This window comes from Gorilla gorilla, chromosome 17 (genome assembly GCF_029281585.2).
Source record: "Gorilla gorilla gorilla isolate KB3781 chromosome 17, NHGRI_mGorGor1-v2.1_pri, whole genome shotgun sequence".
In the NCBI taxonomy this organism is placed as follows: Eukaryota; Metazoa; Chordata; class Mammalia; order Primates; family Hominidae; genus Gorilla; species Gorilla gorilla.
Genome location: NC_073241.2, coordinates 81,509,016 through 81,531,549, shown reverse-complemented (window position 1 = coordinate 81,531,549; position 22,534 = coordinate 81,509,016). Strand labels below are relative to the sequence as shown.

General features: G+C 37.4%; 1 long non-coding RNA gene across 1 annotated transcript; it reads left to right on the top strand.

Moving 5' to 3' along the window:
* The first annotated feature begins 12,292 nt into the window (after positions 1 to 12,292).
* Positions 12,293 to 16,969, top strand: LOC129528327 (uncharacterized). The gene is made up of 3 exons (XR_008673569.1): positions 12,293 to 12,380; positions 16,052 to 16,266; positions 16,384 to 16,969. It is a non-coding gene; the product is annotated as an uncharacterized lncRNA (long non-coding RNA).
* The last annotated feature ends 5,565 nt before the right edge of the window (positions 16,970 to 22,534 follow it).

The window sequence follows — 22,534 nt, the reverse complement described above, 5'->3', positions numbered from 1 at the left end:
CAAACAGCAAGCCAAGGACAAAAAAAAAAAAAAAATCACATGCTAGTGATTGATATATTGAATTAAGAGCTGATCAGTTTCTCTTTATAATTCTCTGTGAGGATCATCTATATCCTGAAGGAATCACTCTTTGAGTCATATCAACCTCATTCTGGAACCTCTGTCTGCAGACTAGTAATTATTGGAATAAACCAAGGTCTTTCACTCTGTAATTTGCTTCATTGGTTTGATTACTAAGTATTTCTTGAGTCATTAATATGGACTCTTAACTGTTCCAGCTGCTGAGGATATGTGTGCACAGCCAAATTGGACAAACCCTAAGCCTCATGATGCTTCCATTCCTATAGGAGACAAAGGAACATGTAAAAATGGTGAAACACTACCATGACTATAATAGTAGCATGTTATAAGGCAAAAGGAGGAAAATGTCTGTTGTGTCTAGTAGTCCAGAGGACACTGAAGATGCTATCCAAACAGTAATTTGAAGCACCATGAGGATATACTGGAAGAGGAAGAAAGTAACACCATGAGAGAACAATTGGAAGAGGAAGAAAGTAACACCATGAGAGAACAATGAAACTGGAAGAAAATAGAGGATAGGAAGGGAGGTCTCAGCAAAGTCTGTGTATATTGAAGTAGAAATAAAAGAGGAAAAACCCTGGAGAATTTTGTCACCAGACATTGTAATTATGTTTTTAGATGATTTCACATGTGTGGCATTTTTCCAGGGATAGGTTCAAGATGGGACTGGACCATGGAAGTGGCTACTAACCTACAGCATAGATGGAAGTTCTCAAATGAGTAAGGTCAGGCTATTGGGTGGGTTTACATGAGTGATGTGAGTATTAATGCTGCCATTGATGCTAACAGGGATGAGGATGAAAGGAAAAACTGGTCCCAAATCAAAATTCTCAATGCTTTAAACTAAGGGGCTTTCAAATGACAAATGGGTAGTCAGATAATCAATGCTATATCTGGGGGGCATACATTACAAAGGAGGAGTAAATTATTGCATGGCTCTAGAAAAGTTATGGTCTGAAAGTAGCTACAAAATTCTAAGACCATCCCCAAAACTCAAAGTACATATGATGTAAGAACATGAAGTGTCATCTTTGCAGAATACTAAAAGGGAAGTAGGGTCTATGAAAAAAAGACAGGTATGTTAAGACAAGGAATTTGAAGAGTGGAGGAATCTGTTTAAAGTTGAATATGGGTCCTAAAAGTTCAAATGAACGATACCAGGAGTGGCAGGAAGAATCAGAGGAGAAAAGTGTCGGAATGAATATTTCAGAATAGTAGCAGAATGAATATTTGTCTTAATGATCTTGTACTATCACCACTAGATAACAACAAAAGGATTGTGACGCATGGTTTCTGAGGTTTGAGCACCAAACAGAGTGAAGTTTTGAGTGTTATTGAGGTTATATCAAATGGATGCTTGAATACGCTATGAGTGGAGTTACAGGAGTTTAGAGTTTAGTCTGAGTTTAGAGAATCCAGACTAATCCAGAGTTAGTCTGAGTTTAGAGAATCCAGAATCTTGTATAGCATGTGGTAAGCTTGCCTACCCTTTGCTCTAGAGGCAGACGTTATGTTTGTTGTACTGGATAAAAAGAATGCCTGGAATTACAGGCACGAGGTGGGCAGATCACCTGAAGTCAGGAGTTCAAGACCAGCCTCACCAACATGGTGAAACCACATCTCTACTAAAAATACAAAATTAGCTAGGCATGGTGGTGCATGCCTGTAATCCAAGCTACTCTGGAGGCTGAGGCAGGAAAATCACTTGAACTCGGGAAACAGATGTTGCGGCGAGCAGAAATTGCAGCATTACACTCTAGCCTGGGCAACAAGAGCGAAACTCCATCTCAAAAAAAAAAAAAAAAAAAAAGGAATGTTTGCCTTTTGCTTAAGAGAGAGACACTATCCCTAGCTTCAAAGACTATTAAACATCCTTGAAACAATAATCTGGACTGAGGGATAGTCTATATATCTACTGACAAAACATGTAGAAGCATGACCCTTGGAGAACAGTCTCACGATATTGGTTTGTGACCCTTCTTCTAGCTTCAGGGATGACTGAGGATTTGAGCTTAGACTGAATCCCTTTTGTTACACTAACTCAAAGGATTTATCAATGTACTCTACCCAGGATAGGTGAGAATTCAGCTGAGGCAACTATGTATCAAACCAAGAACAAGTGCCTTATTGTTGGGACTATAATGAGTAACAACTGGTAATGAATGATGAGTTACAGCTGAACCAGAAGCTGAGCACTGCTCATGTAGCCCTGAAGGAGCTATTGCTTAATAAGATGTAACAACTGAAGAGACCCAAGAACTGATGGTTTTCCCGTGATGAGATGGCCTTGCCTTACCCAAGTTTGTCTTTTTGTGACCAGGCATTTCCCAAGACTGCAGTGGCTAAGAAATTTTGAAGCCATGCCTAAGAGTTGTGGGACCACCCTAGAGTGCTGTTCTGCTATATTGTTGCCTTCTTTTCTGTGTACCTTCTTAAAGCTGTCTGCTTTATGTCAATTCAAACAACCAATGTTGCTCTTGAACAAAGTGAGCACTGCCGCTTATGAAAGGAAATAATCCTGGCTGCTCGCATTCTGGAAGATGAGCATGCATGCACTATTTTCAGGATGTTATCCGTGCCTAATATTCAGCAGTCCTCTGGTTCACACTATCTAAGGAATAAATGTTCAATCTTCTGCTATGTTGGATAAAATCATGTGCCCATCTGTGGGGCATCAGAGAGGAGATTTGAAAACTAAACCACTTCTTATGCAGACTTTCCACCCATCCTTCTGTTTTGCTTTTCCTCTTCTCTACCACTGTCAGAGGTACCTGTGCCACCTGAACCTTTCTGCCTTCATCTTCTAGGGTTTCTGCCAAATTCACTTAGTTTTCTGCTCCCTAATGTCTGTTCTCTGTTACAATTTGTCATCTGCCTTCTAGTTTTTATAGTACGTTGTTATGGTCCATTATAATTTTCTTGGTCTTGGTGGGTTTCTCCTTTTTGATTTTTTAAATAAATAAATAAAATGAAAAAATACACAAAATTCACGACTCAATACCACGTTACTAGGGTTTTGAAGGAGAACAAAGGTTAGCACACGTGTTCAATTTACCACTGTAATCACAAAGCCTCAGAATAGCTTTTTACCTTTCAATCATTTAATGCTCAATAAATAACCAAGGCACCCTTCATCGTTGATAATGTACCTGGGCAGAGGCTCTAGAATGCTATTGTCTTCCCCCCTGCCCACCCCTCCACCAGGTTATCAAATCAAATTCAATAGATAGTTATTGAATTTTACCCAGAGTATATACGGAATGATTTATGCATACTTTAATTATAGCCATATTTTACCTTGGATGGCCATTTTCATTAAAATGGTCCATAACATATATTCTTAAAGTCAGGTTTATTGAAGAATAATTTAATACTATAAAATTCTTCCATTTTCGGTGTAGAGTAGAATGAGTTTTCACACATTTATTCAGGATTGAGATAGCCACCAAAATCAAGATGTAAAATGTTTCAACTTCCAAAAAATTTCTTCCTGCTTCTTTGTAGACAATCTGCTTACCCTATCCCCAGACCTCGGCAACAACTGACTCAGCCTTATGAAATTGTCTTTGTAGGACTGTCATGGAAAAGGAATTCTGTAATAAGTGCCTTTTGTTTCTGGCTTTTATCACTCAGCAGGCTACATTTGAGATTAATCCATGAGGTTAAATATGTAAGTAGTTCACTCCTTTTTTTCCTTTTTAATCCATTGTATGGCTGTAATACAATTGAGTTGCTTCTGGTTTGGGCTTCTATATTTATTCTATATATATATATAAGATATATAATATGTAAATAAATATAATGTATCTATAAAGCTTTATCTATAAAGATATATTATACCTTTATACATATCTTAATATATAATATATATAAAGCTTTATCTATAAAGATGTATTACAGCTTTTTACATATCTATAAAGATAATACACAGCTTTATACATAATATATATTTATTCATATTGTACATAACATATGTATTATATAAATAATATAAATTATACTATATTATATATAATTATGTATAATATAAACAAATATATATTATGTATCAATAGATAAAGCTGCTGCAGATTTTCATGTATAGGTATTATGTGCATACAACTTTTCATTTTTCTTAAATACCTAGGAGTAGGATTGCTGGATTATGAGTATATAATTAAATTCTTTTTTTTTTTCTTTTTAAGAGATGGGGGTCTCATTCTATTGCCCAGGCTGGAGTACAGTGATGCAATCATAGCTCCCTGCAGCCTTGAACTTCTGGGCTCAAGCGATCCTCTTGCCTCACCCTCTTTAGTAGTTGGGACTCCAAGCACAGGCCATCATGCCAAGCTAATTTTTAATTTTTTTTTGTAGATATGGGGTCTTATGTTGCCCAGGCTGGTCTTAAACTCCTGGGCTCAAGCAGTCCTCCTGCCTCAGCCTCCCAAAGTGTTGGCATTACAGGTAGGAGCCACTATGCCTGGCCTTTATTAAATTCATACTGAACTACTGAACCATTTTCTAAAGTGGCTATTTTGTACTTGCACCACAATATATGAGGGTTCTGGCTGTTCCACATGACATTTTTTTTTTTTTTTGGTGCCCTATCACACTAGCTAGAACCTATAGCAAATGTTGGATATAAGTGTAGATAGCAGGAAAAATTACCTAGTTCCCAGTCTTAAAGGGAAAGCATTCAGCCTTTTCTTGTATAACAGAATGTTAGCCATATATGGCATTTAAGATATCCTTTAAGAAAATGAAGTTCTTTTCTGTTTGTATGTTGCTGAGAGGTTTTGTTGTAAAGTGTTATTGAATTTTGTCAATTTTTAAAATGCATCTATTAAGATGATCACTTTTTTCTTATTTTGTTGATACAGGTGAAATTCATTGATAGATTTTCAAAATTTGAACCAATTTTGCATTCCTGGTATATAAACACCATGTGGTCAAGATGTATTATCTTTTTATATGTTGCTGGATTTTCTTGGTAATCTTTTTTAAAGGGTCTTTGCAACTAGGCTCACGAAGGATGTTGGTCTGTATACTTCTTTTCTTGTAACATTTTTTATTGTTTGGCAGCAAGGTAATGCTAGCATCAATATAGAGTTGAAGAATGTTTCCTTCTCTTCCAGAAGAATTTGTATAGAAATGGTGTGACTTTTCTCCGAAAAGTTTGTTAGAATTTTCCTATAAAGCCATTTGTGCCTGGACTTTTTTTTTTTTTTTTTTTTTTGCTTGACAATGTCTGTTTTTGTGGGTGAGTTTTAACTATACTTTTGTAATAGATACAGAGTGATTCAGGTTACCTTTTTCTTTTTTTTTTGAGACAGAGTTTCACTCTTGTTGCCAAAGCTGGAGTGCAATGGTGCAATCTCAGCTCACTGCAACCTCTGCCTCCTGGGTTCAAGTGATTCTCCCGACTCAGCCTTCTGAGAAGCTGGAATTACAGGTGTGTGCCACCACGCCTGGCTAAATTTTTGTATTTTTAGTAGAAACGGGGTTTCACCATGTTAGCCAGGCTGGTCTCAAACTCCTGACCTCAGGTATTCACCTGCCTCGGCCTCCCAAAGTGCTGAGATCACAGGCGTGAGCCACTGCACCCGGCCATTTATTTCTTTATGATTGAGCTTTGGTAATTTGTGTCTTTCAAGTAATTTGACTTTCATCTAAGTTATGATATTTATTTTATTCATTGACATAAATTGTTCCACAAAATCCCTTTAATATATACTTACTAATCTGTACAATGTGTAATGTTTCTGCTTTTATTACATATATTGGTAATTTTTGTATCTCTTTTTTTCATGATCAGTTTGGCTAAAGGTTCATCAATTTCATCAATTCTTTTTAAAGAACCAGGTTTTGGTTTAATAAATTTAAAATAAAAAACTTTTTATTCTGTTTAAAAGTTCATTGGTTTCTGGTAATATATTTCTTTCTTTCTCTCTGTTTTCCTTGAATTTACCTTACTTTTTTTTAGTTTCTTAGGATATTACCTTCCATTATTGATTTTAGACTTTCCTAGATTTCTGAATACACATAAAAATTTTCCTCTAAGCATTGCTTAAACGACATTCCACAAATTTGGTATGTTGTATTTTACGTAGAGTCAATTCAACATTTTATTTCTGTCTTGACCCATGGGCTAGGTAGAAGTGTAATGCTTAATTTTCAAATATTTGGAGACTTTACAAGTATCTTTCTGTTACTTATTTCTACTTTAACTTCATTTTTTTTAAAAAAACCATTTATGTAAATTTACATTTCAGTTGGTGAGATTTGAATTATAACTCAGAAAATAGTCTATTTTGGTGAATGTATCCTGTGTATTTGAAAAGAATGTGCATTCTGCCATTGTTGTGTGAAGTGTCTTTTAAATATCAACTATCAAAATTGTTCCATAATATTGTTCAGCTCTTTTATGTTCTTAATGATTTTCTGTTGACTTGTTCCATCGGTCACTGAGTAATTGAAATTCCCAACTATATTTATATATTTCTCAATTTATTTTTTCTGTTGCTTTTTTCTTATGTATTTTGAAGTATTTTGAAGCATTTTTGTTGGGTCCATACATATTTATGACAATGATGTCTTTGTGATATAATTTTAAATTATTTATCCATAGGATATATTATTTATATTATTCCTCTTTATTTTCAATAATAGTGCTTATTCTAAGGCTACCTTGTGTAATATTAATAGATACTTCTACTTTTTTTGTAGTGTTTACAAAGCAAATCTTATTTCTATCATTTTCTGTTAACGAAGTTATATCTTTATATTAAAAAATTTTTGTCTATAATATAGAATGGGATCTTACATTTCTGCCTAATCCAACAATCTTTGCCTTTTTGGTGGGGGTTGACTATTTACAGTTAATACATTTGGATCTAAATCTTTGCTCTTGCTAGTTGCTTTTTCATTGCCCTATATGTCTCCCTTACCCTCTTTCCCTGCCTTCTTTTGGTTTGAGTTTATTTACAATTTTACTTTTGAAAGCATAATTTTGTACTTGTTCTAAGGTTTACATTACACATTTAAAATGTATCACAGTCTATCTTCAATTAACACTATACAACTTCAGGTATATGAAAATATTAAAACAGTACACTTTCATATTTTGTGCGATTGAATTCATACATTTTACTTAAACATGTTAACCACATAACACATTGTTACACATTTCTGCTTTAAACAGTTAACTTTTGAAAAGATTAAAAATAAAAATTCTCATTTCTACCATTTTCCTGTGCTGTTTATTTGTGTAGATTCAAATTTCCATGTGATATTATAGTCTGTTTCTGAAGAACATTCTCTTCTAACACTTCTTTTAGTGCAGTATGTTGGCAATAAAATCTCTTAGATTTTGTTGGTCTGAGAAAGTCTCTTTTACTTGCATTAACTATTGAAAAATATTTTCAATGGTTATAGAATTCTAGATTGACAGATTTATTTTTTTTCCTTTTAGCACTTTAAAGATTTTACTCCGTTAGCTTCTGGCTGCCATAGTTTCAGATGAAAAATCTGTTGTAATTCTTACATTGTTTCTCTTTAATGTTTTATTTTTCCCCTCTGGCCACCTTCAAGATTTTTCTTTAAGTTTGGTTTTATCAGTTTGAATATAATAACTCTAGGACTGTATGTGTGTGTATATGTGCACGTGTATGCACATCTGACTTGTGTTTTCTCTAAGTTTCTACGAATTGTGGTCTATCTTTAATTAATTTTGGAAAATTTCAGCTATTATGTCTTTAAATGTTTCTTCTGCTCCTTTGGTTCTGTCTTTTCCTTTTCAAACTCCAATTACATGTATGCCCAATTATTTGATATTGTCCCAAAGCGCTCATTGCTTTGTTCTTGTTTTAATTTTTTGTCTTTTTTTCTCTTTGTCACAGTTTGGATAATCTATGTAGCCCAATATTCAAGTTATCTGTTTTTATGGTCTATTCAGTGTGCTAAGTCTGTTAAAATTTTCGTTGTGTTCAATATCAAAATTATTCTAAAACTCCCACTTTACTATTTCTTTTAGCTTTCATTTCTTTTCTGATATTCCTTATTTGTGTAAATATGTCATCCAATTTTCCCACTAGATGATATGATTTCACATAGTATTCAAAGCAATTCTAAAGTTTATATCAGTTCTACCATCTAAGTCACCTATGAGTCTGATATTATTTATTGCCTCATCTTGTGTTACTCCTTTTTTCCTTTTATATGTGTGTCACAATCCTGATGGACTGCTTAACATCATGAGCAGAAGAAAACTAAAAACTAAGGTAAATATGCTTTTTTTCTGAAGACGAACACATCTTCTCTCTGGCCTAACTAGCTAATGAGTTTTGGGGGTTGAGTCAATTAAGCCAGTAGTTGAGATAAATTTAGGTTTTATTGCTACTATCCTTACTTTCAGATCACCACAGTTTTCAAATTCCTCTTGCAGTGAACAACTTCTTAATGGGAGGTCTTGGGGGTCAGAAGATTGTATGTAAGCATTCCTCCTCCACTCTCAGTTTCAGCAGTCCCTGAATACATGTGTTATTAAAGAAGGTCTCTCTCTATGCTCTTTCCCTTTCCTAGTTTTATACTTCTGTTGATAGCTACTGAGGCCTAGGTTCATTGTGAGCATAGGGGGAAATTCTCATGTCAAGCCTAAGTTTTAGGCAAAGATTCTCTGCCTGGGCTTCAGGGAGTGGAAACTTCCCAGTGTTACTATTTCTTGACCCCCTCCCTCCTCCCATGGCCACCAAGCTCTGCTCAATATTTCTTGGTATCTCTGGCACCTCTTGGGCTAATAAATATTTTCCATCTTTCTCTGTATAGAGGCTTCTATTTTGTAAGAGTGCAAGACTTGGCTTGGAGAGATTTTCCTTTTCTTCTCCCAGAGGCTGTACCTTTACCCTTTATGCAAAAACAGTAGATCTTTTCCTTAGTCCAGAGCTGCAGGGTCTGATCTCCCTCCTTCATTGGTGAAGACATTTTTTCCTATGAGAGATGTGTTCAGGGAAGCAGGAGGTAATGTGTATCTGTTCCCCAGCTGTAGTCAATCAATGACTGCACACATGGGCCACCTGCGCCTTATCTCCAGTTTCCTTGTCTGCTCCAAATCTGTCTCATGAGCACCTGGTAGAGAATCTAGCTAAGAACTTACAAATGAATGCAAATTTCTCTTGTATCTGGAACTCAGAGTTATTTCTAAATTGATACACTAGCCTAGTCTCAGCATTTAAAGTTCACAAAAATGTTAATTAATTTCTACTTAAATAGTTTTATAAAAACTATCTCCTTTATTTGCCCTGCCACAGGTGAAAAAAGAAAAGACTTTTATCTCATTTGTCTTTATAGGGGCATATTACTCTTTGGAATTTATGCTTTGCAATTTCAACAATGATGGCTTTTTTAAAAAGTCATGATTTAGGAGATTATTCAGCTCTTTCTCATTGTTAGGATGGGAACAATCCTTTCTTGCACTCTTTTGCATCCTGAGCAGAAGTTGAAAATTTTATCTGTATTTGATTCAGATATTGTCATCAAATTTAAAAACTAAGAGAGACCTTCCTATTCCCCTAGGAAAGTGGTTATAAGGCATTTTATGCTGGTGAAATTCTAGAATTTGTGAAAATATGCTTGAAAGGATTGGTAAGTGAACAGAAATTTTAAAAATCAGGTTTGGAAAAAAGTAATGAAATAAATCTTCAACAGTTGTAGTATTTATTGGTCACTCTTTATCACTAGTTAGCTATTTATATCAGGTAGTTTGCCACCCTGAGCATGCAATTTGAAACATTAAAAAGGCAAAGTAGTCGCATGTTTCAGTAAACACAGATTCCATCTTGGGCTTCACATTAAACCATGCCTTTTACTCACAGTACTTCATGTACCACTTTGTGCTGGGTCACACGTCCTGTCCAGCTCAAATTTCCATTATTTGTATTAAAAGAAAATGCACATACTCATCAAAATTTAGCTGCACAATTCTGAAGGATTTTGGTAACTTGACATACCAGGAATTTCACCACCCTCATCCAACTCTTACATTTTATAGATAAACAAAAGTCAGATTAATTATTACCACATAATAGCACAGCCATGGCAAAAATTTAGGCATCATGATTCTAGTGCCTTTGACTTAGAAAGATAGTGTCTATAAGAAGTTACTAGATGGTGTCTTTGTTTTTTATTTCCTTCAAAATTCAGCTGAGGTGGGCAGATTGCTTGAGCCCAGGAGTTCGAGACCAGCCTGGAAAACATGGCAAAACCCCATCTCTACAAAAATTATAAAAATTAGCCAGGTGTGGTAATGTGTGGCTGTGGTCCCAGCTACTCAGGAGGCTGAAGTGGGAGAATCACCTGAACCCAGGATGTTGAGGCTGCAGTGAGCCATGATAGTACCACTGCACTCCAGCCTAGGCAACATACCAAGACCCTGTCTCCAAAAAAAAAAAAAAAAAAAAAAAAAAATTAATGGTTTATTTCTAAAACTGCTGTAAAATTGTTTTAAGCCTTTTTTTTGGTTACTTTTCTGTCAACAGTTGGTCTGCACACTTAGTGAAAGAAGCAGGAGAAACTTTTAAAAAATGTTTATTAAATTAAAAAAATCACTTTTTTATTTGAATCTCCTGAAGAACCTAGAATACTAGTCACATCAAAGTTGATTTGCCTGTTAAAGTAGATTAATTTTTGATTGCACTGAGCTAGACTTTTGATGGCCATTTGTATAATGCATAGGTCTATGCAGATAGATACATATGTGGCTTTGTTTGATTATCATCTAGTAGATTTTGAGAATTCTATCCCATTTTGTTTTGTACGTGGGAGTCAAAATGTCTGTCTCTAATCTTAACCATGGAAAGCAAAAGCTGTGGCTTTGCAAGTATCTGTACCATGCACACCCCAATATTTGGAAAAATTAATCATTTAAGACATCATTTTTTGGTGATTTAGCAGATCCAATCATCAACTATTTCCTAACTCAATCACAGACTTTAAAAATACATGTACTGGTTCATTTTGAGCAAAATTTAACTTTTACTGACTCATCATTGACAGGAAAATGTCTCTGTCTTATAGTATAAATAGTAGTAATGACTGATCATTCCAAGTGGATAAATAGGTAGCAGGACAGGCTACTTTCAACCTCCTCTGCAGTTGTATCACATAAAAAAAAAAAAAAAAAACCTTACTCAAGATGCATACTGTCAGAGATTATCTCATACCCCTGCCAAATGTGGGTTATAAAGGCCTAACAAAAGAATAAAGTAACAAAAATCACCTCCATCCCTTTTACTAAATGCAACTGCCACAAATTACTAGAAATCTTTCCAATTATGGCCCTAAAATTGAGCATTCAATTGGGAACAAACAAGGCCTACTCCACTGCTAATCCTTCGAAAATTACAAAAATTCTAAATTGCCTGTCTTGGATTGAAGTAGATACTTACAAGGTAATGGGGTGGTCTTGGTCACCAAAGAGATGGAAATTCAAATAAAGGATGTGACACTGCGGGTGTTAGCAAGTGCTAAGTAAAAGGACGCCTCTCTTTCTTTGTGCCTGTTGACCTCTTTACTCCCAATGCTCAGTCTCTGGGGCTAAATGCATTTCCATTTCTTGTGATCTCTTTTGGGCTTTCTCATGAGAAATCTCCCTTCTATCCCTTCCTTTACTCTCCATGCATCTCCAAGCAGATTATCAGTCTGGATCCTTAAAAGGACTGAGTTATATTGGGTCACTCATAAAAATTTAGGTTCTATAAGCACTGGATAATTCTCTTAAAACTTGAATTTAGCAAATTTTCAAAAGAGCATCGCATACCATATGAGAAGGTTTTATATGAATAAGTTACAAAATGATAAACTAATATGAGATAGTATTAGACATATCTTATATTATGAGTTTATAGACATCTTACATTCTGAGTTTCTCAGTTATTTATAAAAGCATTGCAAATCAACTAGTTAATGCCTTCAGTTTTAATGATATAAAAACCAGAGCCAGAAATATTTTTAAATTATTTAACTACAGTGACATAGGATATCAGTCAGACTCCAGAAAATAAGAATACCTCTGTGTATGTTAAACAGCAGGAAATTCATATATGGACTTGATCACACTGGTGTAAAAAACAGCTGAGAAGGCAAACAGCGGCTTATTAATTAACCCAGGCAGTAGCCACAACAAGAGGTTGCTATCACCCAAAGGAGAGAAATGTTGTTTCCAGAACCCAGAAGAAGCCAGAGCCACCTGAGGAGATGTCAAATCACAGTTTGGGTTTCCTACAGGAGCTAGGAACCCAAAGAAACCAAAGACGGCAGCGATACTGGTAGGAAAACACAATTCCTTGACTTGATATTTTGTGACACAGATATAGATATAGATATAGATATATAGATAGATTTAGATATAGATAGCACGCAATTCCCTTCTTCTGCTGTAGAGCTAAGAATGAGACACAACTTGGTTTCTCCCCTTTTCCCTTTCCCTCCTGCCAGTTCTCTACCTATGTCTCACATTGTCTAAAACCCATGGAAACTAGTCCGCAAAGGAGTCTGCTAGCTGGAATTTGCAAGCTAAGGAGGGAGAATATATCTTAGTTCAATCAGGCAATAACTGGCTCTAATGGTTAGTGACAGAAATGACCCTGAATAGGATGATTTCCATGGCACACAAAACTTCAACTGCTCACTTTTAGACCACAAGTATTTCTCCTCTGCTATCATTCTAACCTTGTAATTCCTATAGCTCAGGGGCCTTGATGATTCAATCCTTTGAGTCTGTCTGGTTCTTCAGTGGTCCTACTTACAGGAGGACGTTATTCTAAAATCTCCCTTCCATCCAATTAATTAGACCAATAAACACTTCTCAAAGGTTCTATCTTCCCAGTGTCATCAGATCTTTTCTGGCATACAAAGCCATCCATAGCCTGTCCTCAGCCTAATGCCCCAGAGTCATTTTACACTGCTCTTCCTTGGTATATATTTGCTGCTCTTGACTTTACACAAAATGCTTTTACTCCATGCCTTCTGTGCCTGTTAACATCTCACCTCTTCTATGAAGTCCTCTATAATTTCTCCAGCCTTCTTGGCCTCCCTCTCTCAGTAATTCCTATAGCACATTAGAACTGGCCATACTGTAGCAGCCAATCCCTTGCTATTATGTAATTATTTTCTAATTGTTTCATGTATATTATTCTTGGAATGCCAACAGTGGTAAGCCCTTGATGAAAATGACTATGCCCTCATATCACTTATTTATGTATACCCTGTATCATTTGGATTTGTGTTGATCACATCAGAGATACTCAATACTAGTTTAGTTTCCTCCATTTGTGTGTGTGTGTTCACAGCACTTACTAGAAATATGCTGTCATATCCACTAGAATAACCTTTACTCTGCCTCTGCTCTTGTCTATATTCTTTTATCCTATAAGGTTTAACTCAGTCTCCTTCTCAATCTCCTGGACTTCTAAGATTTTATATAATTTCCAGCTCTTGATCAGAGCTCCCTTATTTTCTCTTTCCAATATAGGCTCTCTCTTTTCCTAGTCTACGTCCTCTTGAAGGCAGGAATCATATTTTAAGCTTTTTTTTTTTTTTTTTTTTTTGAGACGGAGTCTCGCTCTGTCACCCAGGCTCGAGTGCAGTGGTGCGATCTCGGCTCACTGTAAAATATTTCCATACTACCTTGCACAGTGAGCCCAGATGAGAACATAGATTGAATTTTACTGTTTTTCTATGTGTCCCAGAATTTAATGTAGTATTTGGCATATGTTATGTAATCAACAAATATTTCTTAAATGAATTAATGATAAAAAAATTATAATTCAAAGCTAGGTTGATTTAAAATAATTTAAAAATATTATTTCTGAAAAATTTGGGCATAAAGACCAGTTCATTTTCAAGAAAGTTTTGGAAATAAGAAACAAAATCCACTGGTGTTACTTATACTACAATAACCTGATTTTGATTGGTAGCTTCGAATTCTTTTCCTGTCAAATTCTTACCAGAGGATCTAAAAGTAGCAAACTGGATGAATTTTCATTTTCATTCCCCTGCTTCAATTTTGGGGACATTCTGGGGAGCCTCCTAGGGGAAATGTGAAGAGCAGAGAAATGCTCAAAATGCAGAAAATAAGAGTAGCAGGAGGAGAAGCAAGAGGCCTGGACAATGTACACATTAGCTAACCCCAGCTGATTTTTATGCCTTGAAACAGTATGTAACACAAGAGACTTTAAAATCCATGTTTTAAGCAGAATCAGTCTTATGCTTTGAAAGGGTATGATCTTTTGCACTAGAAGATCTGTCACTTACCCTCTCTCAGCTCTAATACATCTGCCAAATCAATATTTGCTTGTAAGCCCAACATTACTCCAAAATGATAGATACTGAATTGCCAGGAGCCACATAACACCTTAGGGTTGGCCCTTTACCAAGAAGAAGAAGATAATGGAGGAGAGGAAGGAAAAAGGGAGAACACGTAGAAAAGGAAACAGAGGGTGCAATCATAGGAAATTAGACCGCCTGGTGCTAAGGGTTGCTTACTTCACACCTGTGCCATAGGTTCCTTTGTGTATAGATTGATTTGGCTCAAAGTGTCCTCTTTATGAAAGGAAAGGCTTTTTCATTAATTCATTTTGCAACATAGAATACATCTGAGACAAAGACTAGGTATGATATCCCAGATGCTATTTATGCTTCTGGCTCTGTGATTTCCATATAGAAAACAGAGACGTCAGCGAATCACTTCATTCTTTTCAGGGAAACCTTGAGTGGGTACACAACACAGTCACTAAGAAAAAAGTCACTAAGAGCACTAAGATGTGCTCTGCACCCCTTCTCTGCCACCATCTGAAGTTCTCCACCTGGAGGCCTGTCTCCAAATGGCCTCCTTTTCCCCAGCTGATTTACTGGGAGTCACTGATTTACACGGGCACTGCAGAATAAAGGATGCTTGGTTTTTCTTCTGTGTAAAATCGTGTGCCCCACCTGTACTTCACCTCACATTATGCATGCATTCACATGTATACATAAAGCATTATGTGTACATTCACACATGGCCTACTTCAGCTAACATGCATGCTTCCTTTTCCTGTCCTCAAAACCAAATGATTTTAGCCTTTTGGGGCCCTAGAAATATCACTGAAGTTACTGTTTGGCAACATGTCTATATTACTTTTGCTGGGGTAACTCATTATTACTTTATTTTCAATTTCAGTGTATACTTCTGTGCATCATGATAAAGATTCCAGTCTGGCCAGAAACTATCCCTAACACTAACTATCCATAATTTGTGATGCTCCTTTTGGACCAGGTCTAAAAAGGACCTTATCTTAGTCCGTTCTGTGTGGCTATAACAAAATAACACAAACTGGGTAATTTATAATGAACAGGAATTTATTTGGCTCATGGGTCTGGGAGTGTAGAAGTCCAAAATCAAGGGGCCACATCTGGTGAGTAGCTTCTGGCTGTGTCATCTCATAGCAGAAGGTGGAAGGGCAAGACAGCACCAGAGAGAAAGAGAAAGGAAGGGGGCCTAACTCACCCTTTTATCAAGAACCTGCGCCTGTGATAACTAACTTGCTCCCTCACTAAGGACATTGACCTATTTATGAAGGCAGAGTCCTCATGATGTCATCACCTCTTAAAGTTTCTATATCTCAACATCATTGCAATGGGGATTAAGTTTTCAACACATGAGCTTTGGGGACACATTCAAACCACAGCAAACCCTCTTTAATGGTTAAGTGCTCTAAACTATACCGTACATTCTTTATCTTAAGAAGAACTGCCCTGAAAATATTTGAAGAGAGTTCTCCCCTTAGACCGTTCATCTTCAATTTAGATGTTTTTCATATCTTTATCATGGCTTCCAGGACAATCTTAATCTCTCTCCTCTGGATGAACTGCATTTTGAAAGCATGCCTTTAAAATGTAACTCTTGAAACTGAGTTCAATAAACACATCAGTTGACTTCTGTCTTCTACTTACAATGTAGAAAGCGAAAAAGATTGATGAACCCATTTACTACCAACTAAAAACAAAACACCAGACCATCTGCAAATTGGCAATTGTCTTGATTCCATCAGAGAGCTGAGATTGCAGAGCAACCAACTACCCCAAAATATAAGACAAGACAGCAGCCTCCATGAAGATGTAGGATGCACACACATGCTTACCTGGAGGAGATGCTTCTGGACACCATGCACCCTGGTAAGGAGAAATAGGTCACAATTTTAAACAAATTGCTGAAGGCTAAAAGTAGGCTAGTGCGAGAATATAGAGCCCTAATAGCAATTGACTCAAGAAGAATTTGCACTTACTTTTCAGGCTTCTTCTCAAGGTAATTTCTGGTGCTCAGGAAAACTATTGGGAGCAGCAGATGAGAAGAGAGGAGGCTTCCTGATGGAGCTGTCATGGCACAGGGGCAGTCTTTGCTGGCACGACACAGACCCCCTCCTAAAGCCTTCTCCCCTACAGAGGGCAAGAGCCTTAAGCGAGTTGAGGGAAAGCAGCAAATCCTGTCACACTAAAGCACAGGTGAAGACTCTGAGGCTGGGGAAGGAAACAGATTAAAAGAAGAGAACCACGACCCTGGAGGGACACAGGTGTATATCCCAAGCCCAGATCATTAGCAATCTCCTGCTATGGGGCTGGAACAGGACCACAGCAATAAAGAGCACCAGGATTTGCCGGCAGAGAGCTGTTGATGCTCTGATCACTGAGCCATCAGTTTTATTACTTAAATATCTCACCTCAATGCTAAACATTGAGGTTTTTAAAAACATCGTTACTGACTCCTAAATTTTTGTCTAAAAATTAACTCCTGGTTTTCCCCAGTCATGTTACAAGACGAAGCTTTTTGAATGGCTGCCAAAGAATGGGGTTTAGACAATCCCTTTACTTTAGGGCTTTGAAAATAGACAACAAATAGAGAACGGGGAGAAAAATGTTAGAGGATTAAAAATTCAACAGCCCTCAGAAGCTTGGCTGTTCTTTTCTTTATGCTAGCCTCCCTCTAAGTCTACTTTTTGAATATTGAGATGATTGGGACAGAACAGGATAATAAATATGTAAGAAAAAAATCATCTAATCTCAATAATCTTCTTTTCTCCCCCTATTGTTGGCTGACAGAAAAACAAACACAAGGGTAAAGAAAATGTTAGTTTCTCATCTGCAGTGGATGCGTATGTCTGAGGGGTGAGCTTTCTCTACCAAGTGCCCGGTGGTTCAGGTTGTAATGAGAAGAGCAAAGCACCAGGTCTCCTGCCTTTCTCTAATCCTTCTGAATCAGTCCCACCTTGCTGCTCCTTCTGTGCTTGTTGGAAGTGTCTCATGGGTTTTGTTGTTGCAGTTGTTGTCTCAATACCACAGACGTCTTTTAGTCTTTCCTTCCATCCTCTATCCTCCAATGCTGCAAGCTGCTGAGGAATTTTCATGGCACAGGTGGGACTTTATCCCACACTCACTGCATTGCATTAAATAAGGACAATGACATTTCCAGAGCCCCACAGGAATGGGGGAGGGGGGAATAAAGGAAAGAGAGATAATTATGGTCCTGTTAAATGTATTCTGCTTCCCTTCATCTAATCCCTAAAGCCTTCTAGGTATGCAAAACCCAAAAGACTGTGTTTCTGAAGTCATTTAAGGAAAAGGTCTATGTAGAGAAGACAGGTTGAGGGGTTACGTCATCAGGGAATGCTCTGCTCTAATGGCCTAATCATGCTTAGGCAGTTTGCCAGGGATTTGGGTTTATTTTGTTTTGTTGTTATTTACTTTCTTTTTTCTTACTACTGGTTTTGGTTTCAGTGTTCCCAGAATTTGCAGTAACAAACTTTTGAATATAACATGTAAGGAAGATGGTGTTTCTTTTTTGTTTTTTTTACAGTTCAGATTAGAGGTTTAGGTAATAACCAAGAGACCTTGTTTTCTCCCTCTCTCCTTCCTTCTTTCATCAGCTATTTATTAAACACCTCCATGTGTAAAAAGTGCCACCATCATTCTAATGACAGTTGGTTAAAAGCAATGTAGGTGATATAAAAATGAATGAAACACAAACCCTTTCTTCTTGTAGCATAAGAACTAGCCGTGCAGTTCCAGAATGGCTATGGTGAGCAAACACTTCACTGTGGAACAATTGCTCCCTGGACATTATGCTCAGTCAGGAAGGTGCCAGGGTCTGCAGCACACACCCTAGTACCCCAATGCTCAGCCAGTGCTTGGCAGAAACTGGGCTCCATAAATGTTTCTTGAACTAACTGAGTGAATGAATAGACGGACCCTAGAGAACTTTCCATTCACATTTTCTGTGTCCAAACCAACTTTCAGATTTCGATCTTTATTATGAGGAATCTAGACACACAGAGACCTGCTAACTCACCTCCACAAATACCAAAAGGGATTTTCCAGTTCTTGGAGACATTTGGAGACTTTCCAAATCATGGCAGAATATACAGAAATTACCAAAATGCAAGCCTCTGAAGAAGAGTTCTCTAAACTCCAGAACTCTGCAGACTTCCTACTCTACTTTAAAAGCAGCAAAACTACAATACAGAACAAAACAACTTTAAAGGCACTAAAAATCCCTACTCTTGCCATTTTTTGGTATATTACTCTTTATTTGAAGATTTTAGTGTCATCCAATTCACTTTGCATGATAATTTTTTCTGCAACTCCTGAATGGTGTTTTATCAAGTTCAAGTTGACCATATAAAGAGATGGGGCACTTAGAGTTTTGTGAGAAATCCTGCTATTTTGTAGGCAACTGTTATGGTAAAACTTATTTTTTACAGTAAGATACCAATTAGTTGGATATTGCTTTCTCATGCTTCCACACGAGAGCTGCTTCCACAAATCTTTAGATATGCGGCCAATTTAATTAGTTTTCCATATTATACATATTTGTAATATCCCTATCTTCTCTCTGCCTTTTCCCATCTCAGCATTGCATCCAACTTCTTCAAACCATCTAACATGTCTTCTCTTTTTCAGAGTGAAGCTGTCTTTTTTGTCCCTAGGAATTTGAAACTTTTCTAACCTTATTATCTTCTTAATGTCCTTTGGAAAGTGGTAGCATATAGATCTGAATTCAGGGTTCAAAATACCATCAGGTTAGTATGACTGAGTGCCCACCTCTCCTTTAACCCGAGCAGTGGCATGGCAAGCACGTCACACCTGGCACATCACAGTGACCCAATTCCATTTGATGCAATTCAATACAATTAAATGAATCAAATGGCTTCTGTGGGTCAGGAAGTTGGCTGGTGCAACACACAAAAAATGAAAAGATTCTGAAGTCTGCACTCAAACACTTTAGCATTCACTAGGGAGATACACTCACAAATCTCTTAATTGTTCATTTGTAATAAACATTTTACTACCTGTATGAACAAAGTCCCGTGAAAGTACAGAAAACTATTATCTCTAAAGGGTGTGTGTGTTTGCATGTTTTCAGGAAGTGGTGGGGTCTGAGATTTGGCCAGAGAGTCTACCCAGAAATAGTAACACTGAAGCTGGTTCAGTGTAAAAGTCAGGTGTAACTGGGCCAGAGCAGACAAGAAAGTGAGTTTCAGCAGGAACCCCAAACACAGAAGTGTGGCAAAGCATGGAGTGTTTCAGGAATGCACTGTGATTAGGGAATAGAATGTAACAGAGGGGGACAGAGCAAAGAGCAAGTCTGCCCAGATTGAATTTGGTTGCCCAAAGAAAAAGATGATCCATAGTAGGTAAAGGGGTGTTATGGAAAATTTTAAGTAGAGAATTGGCATGCTCCAGTTCAGACTCTTGAAAGATAATAGTAGGGCAGTGTGTTAGAGTGACAGGTCAAAGGAAAGCTGAAGGCAGGAAGATTAGATATAAGGTTTTAGAAAGAGTCAGAAATATACTCTTGCACGTGTGTGTGTGTGTGTGTGTGTGTGCATGCACATGTGTAGTGATAGGTAGGTTGTCCAAGCTATAGGCTCAAGAAATAGCTCATCTCAGCCCTACTGCACATCTGCAAAATTCTCCCCCATTAATATGTAGTTGCCTGCCTCTAAGCTGAAAAATGATGAAGGCATGGCAAAGAATTGTCGTAATCTTTATACATTTTAATTTACTTCTTAAATAAACATATAAGAGCCACACTATACAAATATTTAATAGCTTCCAATGCCCAGATGATGGAAAATATCTCCCTCAGCAGTAGCATTCCCCACCTGAGTTCAGGTAATTCTTTCATTATGCAAACCACCTTGACCTCCGAAATCATATGTTATTCTAATAATGTGTTTGGGAATATGGTTGTGATTTTCATGTCTCTCAATAGTAGAGAATGATAGCTCAGTGTATCATATTTATTGTGGTAAAGGTAGTGAAGCCATGCAAAGGGGCCAATGGAATACAGAGTCTCCCTCTTATCCTGAGAGGTATGTTCCAAGCCCCCCAGTGGATGCTTGGAACTATAGATACTACCGAATCCTATATATGCTATGTTTTTTCCTATACAGTAATGGGTGGGTAGTGCAGATAACACGGACACACAAGACAAAGGGATGATTCATGTCCCTGGCAGCACAGAGTAGGATAGTGAGAGATTTTATCATGCTACTCAGAACAACACATAATTTAAAACGTATGAGCTGTTATTTCTGGAATTTTCAATTTAATATTTGTAGACAGTTGGTAGCAGTTGACTGCTGGTAATTGAAACCCCAGAAAGCAAAACCATGGATAAGGGGTGACTACTGTATACAAAATGACCCCACAGAGGAGGAGAACATCACTATTTCCTTGGGAAAATGATTATAAAGTATAAGCATACTCTATATATGTAAAGTGGCTTATTTAAAAACATTTAATATCAAAACATTTATCTGTTTGACTGGGCTTTAACTCAGAGTTTAGCAATCTAGAGTGACCATGCAGGGAAGCTGGTGATTCGGCCTCCAGGGCCATATCCATTCTCCACTCCCTTGGCTGCCTTTCCCCTCCACACAGTAGGAGGCGATATTGCACACAGGCTAAGGGTGCAGGCTCTGGAGGCTATCTAGGTTTAAATGCCACCTCTACTACTTTTGTGATCCTCTCAAGCTGCTTAACTTTTCTTTATTTCAGGTTGTTTTGTTGTGTATTTTAGAATTAGATTAATTTCTAGTCTCATGGGGTACACTATTGAAAAACACAAAGATCCCTGTCCTTGCGTTGTTTGCATTCTAGGACAGGGATAAGACAGTGAACAATCAAATGATTCATAGTAAACACATAAACACATAGTATATGAGCAAGTGACTAGTGCCATAGGAGTGCAGTAAAGTAAGGAAGGGTAAAAGTAATGGCAAATGCTGAGCGGGTGGGTGGCATAGTGTAGCATTTAGTAGGTAGCTGGCCTTCCTTGTTGAGAAGGTGAGACGTGAGGAAGTAGTTGAAGGAGGAAACGGAGTAAGCCCAGTAAATCCTGGGATAAGGGCCCTGAGGTCCTACCTGGTGTGTTGGACAAGCATCCTGGAAGCCAGTGTGGCTGCAGCTCTGGGAAGGGGAGTGGGTGTGACAGGACATCAGACAGACAGTGTGAGGCCAGGTCACTAGCACCTTCTAGGCTACATGGGATGAGGTACCAGGGAAGAGGGAGGAGTTTCCATGCCCTCCCAGGCTTCTACAGTGAAATGGATTTAAACAGAGGAGTGACAAGACCTGATTTACAGTGCGAAATCTACTGTGTTGAAAACCACCACAAAGCACCAAAGGTGGGAGCAGTCGGGCATTTTAGGAGACTTTGGCTGAGATGCCAGTGAGAGGTAATGATGTCTATACTCGAGGTGGTAGCAGTGGTGTGGGTAAAATATGATCAAGTTTCATATTTATTTTGAAATTAAAACCACAAGATTTCCTGATAGGCAGGATGACTCTGACATTTTTGGTATGAACAATGGAAAAGATAAAGTTGTCACTAGCTGAGAAACTTGTAAGCAGAGAAGATTTCAGGAGAAAGATCCGGAGTTCAGTTGTGGTGATGTTGAGTTAGAGAGGTCTCTTAGACTCCAAGGGGAGAGATTGAACCAGCACTTAGATATCTAATTCTCAAGCTCCAGGGAATAGAGAAAGAATTTGAGAAATAATTTGGACATTATCTAAATATATGCATCTTAAATACATTTAAAGCCAGAAATTTTGGTGGAGATCATCAAAGGAGGGAATAAATAGGATGAAAATTTTTTTTTTAAATGATGAATGTCTGAGCCCTGGGACACTGGAATTCTAAAATATTTGAAACATTACAACCTCTGACATCAAAACTAGTTTAATCATGAAGCAGATGAGGCTTGAGTCTTGGGCTTTTCCAGGGCCAGAGCAGGGGCCCCAGTAATATCTTTTTAAATTGTGCAAAAGTCAGATGTTTTAATCGCACCTCAGTTAAGATCACGGTCCCTTTTTACTCCACCCTCTCTTTTTACATTGGACTTCTCTTGTGACAGAGGGTCCACTTTTTTTTTTTTTTGGAACA